Raw genomic sequence first — 12,982 nt, 5'->3', positions numbered from 1 at the left:
TAAACCTATAGACTACAGCCTGTACCCAGACAATTAGGGTTTATTAATCCGATAGACTACAGCCTGTACCCAGACAATCAGAGTTTATTAATCCTATAGACTACAGCCTGGACCCAGACAATCAGAGTTTATTAATCCTATAGACTACAGCCTGTACCCAGACAATTAGGGTTTATTAAACCTATAGACTACAGCCTGTACCCAGACAATTAGAGTTTATTAATCCTATAGACTACAGCCTGTACCCAGACAATCAGAGTTTATTAATCCTATAGACTACAGCCTGTACCCAGACAATCAGAGTTTATTAATCCTATAGACTACAGCCTGGACCCAGACAATCAGAGTTTATTAATCCTATAGACTACAGCCTGTACCCAGACAATCAGAGTTTATTAATCCTATAGACTACAGCCTGTACCAAGACAATCAGAGTTTATTAATCCTATAGACTACAGCCTGTACCCATACAATTAGGGTGTATTAATCCTATAGACTACAGCCTGTACCCAGACAATCAGAGTTTATTAATCCTATAGACTACAGCCTGTACCAAGACAATCAGAGTTTATTAATCCTATAGACTACAGCCTGTACCCAGACAATTAGGGTTTATTAATCCTATAGACTACAGCCTGTACCCAGACAATCAGAGTTTATTAATCCTATAGACTACAGCCTGTACCCAGACAATCAGAGTTTATTAATCCTATAGACTACAGCCTGTACCCAGACAATTAGGGTTTATTAATCCTATAGACTACAGCCTGTACCCAGACAATTAGAGTTTATTAATCCTATAGACTACAGCCTGTACCCAGACAATTAGGGTGTATTAATCCTATAGACTACAGCCTGTACCCAGACAATCAGAGTTTATTAATCCTATAGACTACAGCCTGTACCAAGACAATCAGAGTTTATTAATCCTATAGACTACAGCCTGTACCCAGACAATTAGGGTTTATTAATCCTATAGACTACAGCCTGTACCCAGACAATTAGGGTTTATTAATCCTATAGACTACAGCCTGTACCCAGACAATCAGAGTTTATTAATCCTATAGACTACAGCCTGTACCCAGACAATTAGGGTTTATTAATCCTATAGACTACAGCCTGTACCCAGACAATTAGGGTTTATTAATCCTATAGACTACAGCCTGTACCCAGACAATCAGAGTTTATTAATCCTATAGACTACAGCCTGTACCCAGACAATCAGAGTTTATTAAACCTATAGACTACAGCCTGTACCCAGACAATTAGGGTTTATTAATCCGATAGATTACAGCCTGTACCCAGACAATCAGAGTTTATTAATCCTATAAACTACAGCCTGTACCCAGACAATTAGGGTTTATTAAACCTATAGACTACAGCCTGTACCCAGACAATTAGAGTTTATTAATCCTATAGACTACAGCCTGTACCCAGACAATCAGAGTTTATTAAACCTATAGACTACAGCCTGTACCCAGACAATCAGAGTGTATTAATCCTATAAACTACAGCCTGTACCCAGACAATCAGAGTTTATTAATCCTATAGACTACAGCCTGGACCCAGACAATCAGAGTTTATTAATCCTATAGACTACAGCCTGTACCCAGACAATCAGAGTTTATGAATCCTATAGACTACAGCCTGTACCAAGACAATCAGAGTTTATTATTCCTATAGACTACAGCCTGTACCCATACAATTAGGGTGTATTAATCCTATAGACTACAGCCTGTACCCAGACAATCAGAGTTTATTAATCCTATAGACTACAGCCTGTACCAAGACAATCAGAGTTTATTAATCCTATAGACTACTACCTGTACCCAGACAATTAGGGTTTATTAATCCTATAGACTACAGCCTGTACCCAGACAATCAGAGTTTATTAATCCTATAGACTACAGCCTGTACCCAGACAATCAGAGTTTATTAAACCTATAGACTACAGCCTGTACCCAGACAATTAGGTTTTATTAATCCTATAGACTACAGCCTGTACCCAGACAATTAGGGTTTATTAATCCTATAGACTACAGCCTGTACCCAGACAATCAGAGTTTATTAATCCTATAGACTACAGCCTGTACCCAGACAATCAGAGTTTATTAAACCTATAGACTACAGCCTGTACCCAGACAATTAGGGTTTATTAATCCGATAGATTACAGCCTGTACCCAGACAATCAGAGTTTATTAATCCTATAGACTACAGCCTGGACCCAGACAATCAGAGTTTATTAATCCTATAGACTACAGCCTGTACCCAGACAATTAGGGTTTATTAAACCTATAGACTACAGCCTGTACCCAGACAATTAGAGTTTATTAATCCTATAGACTACAGCCTGTACCCAGACAATCAGAGTTTATTAAACCTATAGACTACAGCCTGTACCCAGACAATCAGAGTGTATTAATCCTATAAACTACAGCCTGTACCCAGACAATCAGAGTTTATTAATCCTATAGACTACAGCCTGGACCCAGACAATCAGAGTTTATTAATCCTATAGACTACAGCCTGTACCCAGACAATCAGAGTTTATGAATCCTATAGACTACAGCCTGTACCAAGACAATCAGAGTTTATTATTCCTATAGACTACAGCCTGTACCCATACAATTAGGGTGTATTAATCCTATAGACTACAGCCTGTACCCAGACAATCAGAGTTTATTAATCCTATAGACTACAGCCTGTACCAAGACAATCAGAGTTTATTAATCCTATAGACTACTACCTGTACCCAGACAATTAGGGTTTATTAATCCTATAGACTACAGCCTGTACCCAGACAATCAGAGTTTATTAATCCTATAGACTACAGCCTGTACCCAGACAATCAGAGTTTATTAAACCTATAGACTACAGCCTGTACCCAGACAATTAGGTTTTATTAATCCTATAGACTACAGCCTGTACCCAGACAATCAGAGTTTATTAAACCTATAGACTACAGCCTGTACCCAGACAATCAGAGTTTATTAATCCTATAGACTACAGCCTGTACCCAGACAATCAGAGTTTATTAAACCTATAGACTACAGCCTGTACCCAGACAATCAGAGTTTATTAATCCTATAGACTACAGCCTGTACCCAGACAATCAGAGTTTATTAATCCTATAGACTACAGCCTGTACCCAGACAATCAGAGTTTATTAATCCTATAGACTACAGCCTGTACCCAGACAATCAGAGTTTATTAATCCTATAGACTACAGCCTGTACCCAGACAATCAGAGTTTATTAAACCTATAGACTACAGCCTGTACCCAGACAATTAGGTTTTATTAATCCTATAGACTACAGCCTGTACCCAGACAATCAGAGTTTATTAAACCTATAGACTACAGCCTGTACCCAGACAATCAGAGTTTATTAATCCTATAGACTACAGCCTGTACCCAGACAATCAGAGTTTATTAAACCTATAGACTACAGCCTGTACCCAGACAATCAGAGTTTATTAATCCTATAGACTACAGCCTGTACCCAGACAATCAGAGTTTATTAAACCTATAGACTACAGCCTGTACCCAGACAACCAGAGTTTATTAATCCTATAGACTACAGCCTGTACCCAGACAATCAGAGTTTATTAAACCTATAGACTACAGCCTGTACCCAGACAATTAGGGTTTATTAATCCGATAGACTACAGCCTGTACCCAGACAATCAGAGTTTATTAATCCTATAGACTACAGCCTGGACCCAGACAATCAGAGTTTATTAATCCTATAGACTACAGCCTGTACCCAGACAATTAGGGTTTATTAAACCTATAGACTACAGCCTGTACCCAGACAATTAGAGTTTATTAATCCTATAGACTACAGCCTGTACCCAGACAATCAGAGTTTATTAAACCTATAGACTACAGCCTGTACCCAGACAATCAGAGTTTATTAATCCTATAGACTACAGCCTGTACCCAGACAATCAGAGTTTATTAATCCTATAGACTACAGCCTGGACCCAGACAATCAGAGTTTATTAATCCTATAGACTACAGCCTGTACCCAGACAATTAGGGTTTATTAAACATATAGACTACAGCCTGTACCCAGACAATTAGGGTTTATTAAACCTATAGACTACAGCCTGTACCCAGACAATTAGGGTTTATTAATCCTATAGACTACAGCCTGTACCCAGACAATTAGGGTTTATTAAACCTATAGACTACAGCCTGTACCCAGACAATTAGAGTTTATTAAACCTATAGACTACAGCCTGTACCCAGACAATTAGGGTTTATTAATCCTATAGACTACAGCCTGTACCCAGACAATTAGGGTTTATTAATCCTATAGACTACAGCCTGTACCCAGACAATTAGAGTTTATTAAACCTATAGACTACAGCCTGTACCCAGACAATTAGGGTTTATTAATCCTATAGACTACAGCCTGGACCCAGACAATGAGGGTGTATTAACCCTATAGACTACAGCCTGTACCCAGACAATCAGAGTTTATTAATCCTATAGACTACAGCCTGTACCCAGACAATCAGAGTTTATTAATCCTATAGACTACAGCCTGTACCCAGACAATTAGAGTTAATTAATCCTATAGACTACAGCCTGTACCAAGACAATCAGAGTTTATTAATCCTATAGACTACAGCCTGTACCCAGACAATTAGGGTTTATTAATCCTATAAACTACAGCCTGTACCCAGACAATCAGAGTTTATTAATCCTATAGACTACAGCCTGTACCCAGACAATCAGAGTTTATTAAACCTATAGACTACAGCCTGTACCCAGACAATTAGGGTTTATTAATCCGATAGACTACAGCCTGTACCCAGACAATCAGAGTTTATTAATCCTATAGACTACAGCCTGGACCCAGACAATCAGAGTTTATTAATCCTATAGACTACAGCCTGTACCCAGACAATTAGGGTTTATTAAACCTATAGACTACAGCCTGTACCCAGACAATTAGAGTTTATTAAACCTATAGACTACAGCCTGTACCCAGACAATCAGAGTTTATTAATCCTATAGACTACAGCCTGTACCCAGAAAATCAGAGTTTATTAATCCTATAGACTACAGCCTGGACCCAGACAATCAGAGTTTATTAATCCTATAGACTACAGCCTGTACCCAGACAATTAGGGTTTATTAAACATATAGACTACAGCCTGTACCCAGACAATTAGGGTTTATTAAACCTATAGACTACAGCCTGTACCCAGACAATTAGGGTTTATTAATCCTATAGACTACAGCCTTGTAACGGCTACCCAGATAGAGAGAGGGTTTCTGCCGTTGAAGACGTCCTTTTTCCCTGCAAGCTGCTGTGGAGAAGTAGGCTGATGTAATCCCATCCACGATATCCAGAGTGAGGAGCAGGTTCAGCTGTAAACAGGAGCAGAATAATATTCCCAAATAATCCCCTTCCAAGAACGAGACGAGGCTACGTTTTGAAGGGTCAAGATGAACTGAGGACTGGAACACCCAGCCTGCTTTTTATTAGAAATAGATACACACAGAACACTCCCAGGGGGAGGATGAAAACAACCAATAATACAGATGGTAACACCCCCACGTCTCCTCCCCTCAGATAACTACATAACCCAATTAAAATGTCCACATTTTTCCCCCAGTTCTGGATGTACCCCAAAGACAGGGGGTACAGCTTTAAATCCGATAGCTCTCCTTCAGGGGGACAATATATCCAAAATCACCCCATTCGGATGTATAGTTCGGGAGATACAACGTTCCAAAGTTTTGACCGACCGCACAGACCAACTAGCCGAAATTAGTTCCATGAGTTTTGGCCTTGCGGTCGGTCTCCGTTCGCACGGTAAAAAGGTATGATATTCTTGCCATCCATGCGAATCGCGGGGTTCGCTGGAATCCCCATAGATGATTGCATATAACTACCGAACGGGGGGACGTTCGGTAGTTTCCGTACGAACTTATGGAGGTCTGGAGGACTCAGCGGTGTTCGCCTGTTTGCGTATCCGTTTTCAGTTCCATGCGGTTACAGGCAAACACCGCTGTTCGCACACAAGATGGCCGCGAACACGTGCAAAGTCCCGAAAGTGCGGCCACCTCTGTATTACACGCGAAATTCGCACGGAACCAGACGAACAGAGGAATGAACCGAATGGATGTGTAAGTTGTAATTCCCTTGTTTGTTTCACATCCACCAGAGGTTGGGAGGGATCTGTTACACTGCTCCCCTTTTGTGGAACACTCCGGCAGACCCGGATTGATCCTTTTCGGGTCAACTTGGGGCTGTCCGGTCCTTTGTTAGGGCAATAGTTCTGTTTGTCTGGACAGACCGTCCGCGTTCCCATTAAACTTGCCAGGGCGGTATTGGATGGAGAAATTGTATGGCTGTAGTGCGAGACTCCATCTCAGTAAGCGTCCATTATCTCCAGCTACTCTGTTCAGCCATACAAGGGGGTTATGATCAGTAATTAAGGTGAATTCTTGACCATACAGATATGGGGTCAATTTCTTTAGGGCCCAGACCAGGGCTAAGCACTCTTTTTCCACTGCCGCGTAACTCACTTCTCTAGGTAACAGTTTTCTGCTGAGATACGCGACAGGGTGTTCGCCCCCGTCTTCGCCGACCTGGCTTAGCACTGCCCCCAGTCCGTACATGGACGCATCTGTGTGGACGACAAATCTTTTGTTAGGGACGGGGGCAGACAAAACAGGTGCATTGCTTAATGCTTGTTTCAAGGTTTGGAATGCTGTTTCACAGGCGGGAGACCACAGGACTACCCTAGGTAAATTCTTCTTTGTTAAATCTGTCAAGGGTTTGGCGATGGCGCTGTAGTCAGGGACAAATCTCCTGTAGTACCCTGCTGTCCCTAAAAATGCTAACACTTGTGTCTTAGTGTGGGGTGTGGGCCAATTGGCTACGGCCTCTACTTTAGCGGGTTCTGGTCGTTGTTTCCCACACCCCACCCTGTGTCCCAAATACTGGACTTCAGCCATGCCAAAGTTACACTTCTCCGGCTTCAGAGTTAGGCCGGCGGCCCTAATCTGATCCAACACAGTCTCTATGTGTTGTAGGTGTTCCCCCCAAGTCTCGCTATAGATCGCAATGTCATCCAGGTATGCGCAAGCGAAGTCCTGGAAGCCATCAAGGAGGCGGTCCACTAAGCGCTGAAAAGTAGCTGGGGCGTTTTTCATCCCGAAGGGCATGACCTTAAACTGGTACAGGCCAAACGGGGTGACAAACGCCGACTTAGGGATAGCGTCCTTGGCCAGGGGAATCTGCCAGTACCCCTTGCACAAGTCAATGGTGGTCAGATAGCGTCCCCTGGCAATGCGATCCAATAGCTCGTCTACTCGGGGCATGGGGTATGCGTCTGTCACAGTTCGGTCGTTGAGGCGTCGGTAATCGACACAGAACCGGGTCGTCCCATCCTTTTTGGGGACTAGGACGACGGGAGATGCCCAGGGACTGTCGGATGGCTCTATAACCCCTAGTTTTAACATCTCCTGAATCTCCTTCCTCATCTCTTCTTTTACAGCCTCGGGAATTCTATAGGGAGTTTGTCGGAGCGGGGCTTGTCCTGGGGTTTCTACGTAATGGGTCGCTACAGGTGTGTAACCTGGCTCCTGGGAAAAGGTTAATCTCTTTTCAACTAGTAGTTGCTGGAGTTGTTCTCGTTCTGGGGGAGTTAATCGCTCCCCTAGCTGTACTGTATTAAGCAGAGTTTTGGACTCGGGGTTGGCTAATAGATCAGGGATGGGGAGACTGTCAGGGTCCTCAGTGGCGGGGATGCATATGGCGGCTATGTCTTCGGGACGTTCTTGGTATTCCTTTAATAGGTTTATATGAAAGGACTTCTGTATCTTTTCGTCCTTGCTACTGGCAATGATATAGGTGGTGTCACAGACCTGGGCTACTACTTTGTAGGGGCCTTGCCAGGAGGTCTGCAATTTATTTCCTCGAACGGGTTTAAGTACTAGAACTTTCTGTCCTACCTGGAATGTTCTCAGCCTAGCGTTCCGATCGTACCAATGTTTCTGCTGACCCTGGGCCGCATGGAGATGATCCCGGGCCATCCGGGCTAACTGTTCCATACGGTCCCGCATTTCTAGCACATATGGTACGATGGGGACACCTTCGTGTTCCGTCTCTCCCTCCCAGTGCTCTCGGATGAGGTCGAGGGGGCCTCGCACCCTCCGTCCATAGAGCAGTTCAAAGGGAGAGAACCCAGTGGACTCCTGCGGTACCTCCCGGTAAGCAAACAGGAGGTGTGGCAAAAATCGCTCCCAGTCTCTGTATTCCGCCGTAAAGGTCCGTAGCAATTGCTTTAGGGTACCATTAAAGCGTTCACAGAGACCGTTAGTCTGGGGGTGGTACGGTGAACTAAGCAGGGGCTTAATACCACAGACCTTCCACAACTGCTGGGTTAAGTCTGCGGTAAACTGGGTCCCTCTGTCCGACAAGATTTCCTGGGGAAATCCTACTCTGGTGAATATCCCGACTAGCGCACTGGCGACAGTGTCAGCCTGGATATTCGTCAGAGCGACGGCTTCTGGGTAGCGGGTGGCATAGTCCACCACGGTAAGAATGTATTTCTTACCAGAGGGACTGGGGTTAGGTAGGGGTCCTACTAGATCGACTGCCACCCTGCTAAATGGTTCCTCGATCACAGGCATAGGGGACAGTCGAGCTTTCGGATGATCCCCTCTCTTCCCCACCCTCTGGCATACATCACACGTGCTACAGTAACGGCGCACGTCCTTCGAGATTCCTGGCCAAAAGAAGGTCTGAGTGATTCTGTAGGTTGTGCGGTTACCCCCTAGATGTCCTGCTAACGGAATGTCGTGGCCAATTCGGAGAAGCTCCAATCGGTACTTTCTAGGTACCACTAATTGGCGCTTCTGCGAAGGAGCACAGCCTCTCTTCCTGCCTTCGGTTAATCTGTATAATCGGTCCCCCTCCCATATAAAACGTTCCCGCTCATCCCCTCTATTGTCAGCTAGTTCTCGGTACTTTCGGAGGGTGGGGTCCTGTCTAGTTTCCCTCCCAAACTCCTCTGGGGTGTCCCAAGCTAGCGGTCTCTCTGTAGTGTCATTGCTAGGTGTCTGTCGGTGGCTTACCTGGGTCTCCCGACCTGTTGGCAGATCGTCCTCGATACGGGTCTGTGAGCGGGTGGTCACGGGGCAAGCCGCAGCAGTAGTGGGTAAAAAGGCCGAGGCTAGAGGGCCAATATCATTGCCCAACACGACCTCAGCGGGTAGGTTGTCCATAATGCCCACCGTGGTCTTTCCTGACCCGACTCCCCAATCCAAGTGTACCCGGGCGGTGGGTAAGCGAAAGACAGCCCCCCCTGCGACCCGAACAGCAACAGTACGGTTAGACACAAGTTCTGGTTTCACCAGATGCTTTTGTATTAAAGTGATGGTAGCGCCAGTGTCCCTTAGGCCTTGTGCTATCTGTCCATTTACACGCACCTCCTGACGGTGGTGCTGGCGATTATCTGGGGAAGCCGCTTGTATGGGGTTGGCCTCATATAATATTCCCAGGCATTCCTCAGGACTCCCTTCAATTTCCAGGCAGTGAGCAGCAGCGGGGCGTCAAGATGGGCTTTCGGTGTTAGATGTGCGCCTCCAGTTATTATTGGCTGATCCCAACGGGCAAACACGGGCAATATGTCCCAGGTTGCCGCAGCGATGACACGTCACTTTGTAGGATTCCCGGGGCTGGTTGTTAGACCCTTGAGGACGTGGAGGTCCTGGGGGTACCGGGGCCCGGAATTCTGTGCGTGCAGCGTAGGTTGGGGTGCGGGCCTCTGTTCTAGGTGCTGGTCGTGTAGTACCTTGGCTCACTTTTCTCGTTTCCACATATTCGTCCGCTAGTCGTGCTGCCTCATTTAAGTTGGCTGGGCGGCGATCTCTCACCCAATCCTGTGTATCCGCCGCCAAATCTTGGAAGAAATGTTCCATCAAGAACAATTGTAGCACTTCTTCTCCGGTGTTAGCATTGCACCCTTGCATCCAATGTGATGCCACCCTTTGTAGCTTGTTTGCCCATTCCATGTGGGAGTCCGCTGCCTTCTTTTTGGACTCCCGGAAGCGACGGCGATACGCCTCTGGGGTGACTGCGTATCGGGTGAGTAGTGCGGCTTTCACCCGCTGATATTGTGTGATATCTTCGGCCGTGAGTGCCCGAAAAGCCTCATTTGCTTTTCCTGAAAGTTTTCCAGCCAGAATAGTAACCCATTGGTCTGGGGGTATCTGGTGCAGTGAGCACTGCCGCTCAAAATCTGCCAAATATCCATCAATTTCTTCCTCATTTTCTGCAAACGCTTTAAATGCAGTAAATGGTATTTTCTTCCCTGCAGCAACGGGAGGAGGAGTAGGAACTATATGTGTACTAGCTTGTTGCGCCAATACATGTTCCGTGTCTTGCCTCCTCTTAGTCTCGATCTCCTCTTTTGCGTTCTTGAACAGTCTGTCTAATAGCTCCGTGGTCTTTTCTGGATATAATGCTAATCTTCGCTGTACAATAGCAGTGAGTACATCGTTCTCGCTGACCGGTGCAATAGGTTCAGTTACCTCCATGGATCTATCCATTTCGTCCAGCTCCAGTAGGTCAGCTATCAGCTCTCTCCTTGGTCTGTTACTGGCACTCCTACCACGATTTTCCAATAGATCTTTCAGTGTGGGTCTTTTCAGCTTGGCATACTGAGACTCCATTCAGCACTTGCTCCTTGGGCAAAAAGAACCATCCCACCGCTGCCAACCAATGTAACGGCTACCCAGATAGAGAGAGGGTTTCTGCCGTTGAAGACGTCCTTTTTCCCTGCAAGCTGCTGTGGAGAAGTAGGCTGATGTAATCCCATCCACGATATCCAGAGTGAGGAGCAGGTTCAGCTGTAAACAGGAGCAGAATAATATTCCCAAATAATCCCCTTCCAAGAACGAGACGAGGCTACGTTTTGAAGGGTCAAGATGAACTGAGGACTGGAACACCCAGCCTGCTTTTTATTAGAAATAGATACACACAGAACACTCCCAGGGGGAGGATGAAAACAACCAATAATACAGATGGTAACACCCCCACGTCTCCTCCCCTCAGATAACTACATAACCCAATTAAAATGTCCACATTTTTCCCCCAGTTCTGGATGTACCCCAAAGACAGGGGGTACAGCTTTAAATCCGGTAGCGCTGGATAGCTCTCCTTCAGGGGGACAATATATCCAAAAATCACCCCATTCGGATGTATAGTTCGGGAGATACAACGTTCCAAAGTTTTGACCGACCGCACAGACCAACTAGCCGAAATTAGTTCCATGAGTTTTGGCCTTGCGGTCGGTCTCCGTTCGCACGGTAAAAAGGTATGATATTCTTGCCATCCATGCGAATCGCGGGGTTCGCTGGAATCCCCATAGATGATTGCATATAACTACCGAACGAGGGGACGTTCGGTAGTTTCCGTACGAACTTATGGAGGTCTGGAGGACTCAGCGGTGTTCGCCTGTTTGCGTATCCGTTTTCAGTTCCATGCGGTTACAGGCAAACACCGCTGTTCGCACACAAGATGGCCGCGAACACGTGCAAAGTCCCGAAATGGCGGCCACCTCTGTATTACACGCGAAATTCGCACGGAACCAGACGAACAGAGGAATGAACCCAATGGATGTGTAAGTTGTAATTCCCTTGTTTGTTTCACATCCACCAGAGGTTGGGAGGGATCTGTTACAAGCCTGTACCCAGACAATTAGGGTTTATTAATCCTATAGACTACAGCCTGTACCCAGACAATTAGGGTTTATTAATCCTATAGACTACAGCCTGTACCCAGACAATTAGAGTTTATTAAACCTATAGACTACAGCCTGTACCCAGACAATTAGGGTTTATTAATCCTATAGACTACAGCCTGGACCCAGACAATGAGGGTGTATTAACCCTATAGACTACAGCCTGTACCCAGACAATCAGAGTTTATTAATCCTATAGACTACAGCCTGTACCCAGACAATTAGAGTTTATTAATCCTATAGACTACAGCCTGTACCCAGACAATCAGAGTTTATTAATCCTATAGACTACAGCCTGTACCCAGACAATTAGGGTTTATTAATCCTATAGACTACAGCCTGTACCCAGACAATTAGAGTTTATTAATCCTATAGACTACAGCCTGTACCCAGAAAATTAGGGTTTATTAATCCTATAGACTACAGCCTGTACCCAGACAATTAGAGTTTATTAATCCTATAGACTACAGCCTGTACCCAGAAAATTAGGGTTTATTAATCCTATAGACTACAGCCTGTACTCAGACAATTAGGGTTTATTAATCCGATAGACTACAGCCTGTACCCAGACAATCAGAGTTTATTAAACCTATAGACTACAGCCTGTACCCAGACAATTAGGGTTTATTAAACCTATAGACTACAGCCTGTACCCAGACAATTAGGGTTTATTGAACCTATAGACTACAGCCTGTACCCAGACAATTAGGGTTTATTAAACCTATAGACTACAGCCTGTACCCAGACAATTAGGGTTTATTAAATCTATAGACTACAGCCTGTACCCAGACAATTAGGGTGTATTAATCTTATAGACTACAGCCTGTACCCAGACAATTAGGGTGTATTAATCTTATAGACTACAGCCTGTACCCAGACAATCAGAGTTTATTAATCCTATAGACTACAGCACGTACCCAGACAATTAGGGTGTATAAATCCTATAGACTACAGCCTGTACCCAGACAATTAGAGTTTATTAATCCTATAGACTACAGCCTGTACCCAGACAATTAGGGTTTATTAATCCTATAGACTACAGCCTGTACAAAGACAATTAGGGTTTATTAATCCTATAGACTACAGCCTGTACCCATACAATTAGGGTTTATTAAACCTATAGACTACAGCCTGTACCCAGACAATTAGGGTTTATTAATCCTATAGACTACAGCCTGTACCCAGACAATTAGGGTGTATTAATCCTAT

The 12,982-nt window shown here is 44.8% G+C and overlaps 1 protein-coding gene across 6 annotated transcripts in view; it reads right to left on the bottom strand.

The window, feature by feature from the left end:
• Positions 1 to 12,982, bottom strand: part of MYL3 (myosin light chain 3) — a 95,770-nt gene that overhangs the window by 55,387 nt on the left and 27,401 nt on the right. The window lies entirely within an intron of this gene.

This window comes from Pelobates fuscus, chromosome 4, assembly GCF_036172605.1.
Source record: "Pelobates fuscus isolate aPelFus1 chromosome 4, aPelFus1.pri, whole genome shotgun sequence".
Taxonomy (NCBI): Eukaryota; Metazoa; Chordata; class Amphibia; order Anura; family Pelobatidae; genus Pelobates; species Pelobates fuscus.
This window is presented reverse-complemented; position numbering and strand designations above follow the sequence as displayed.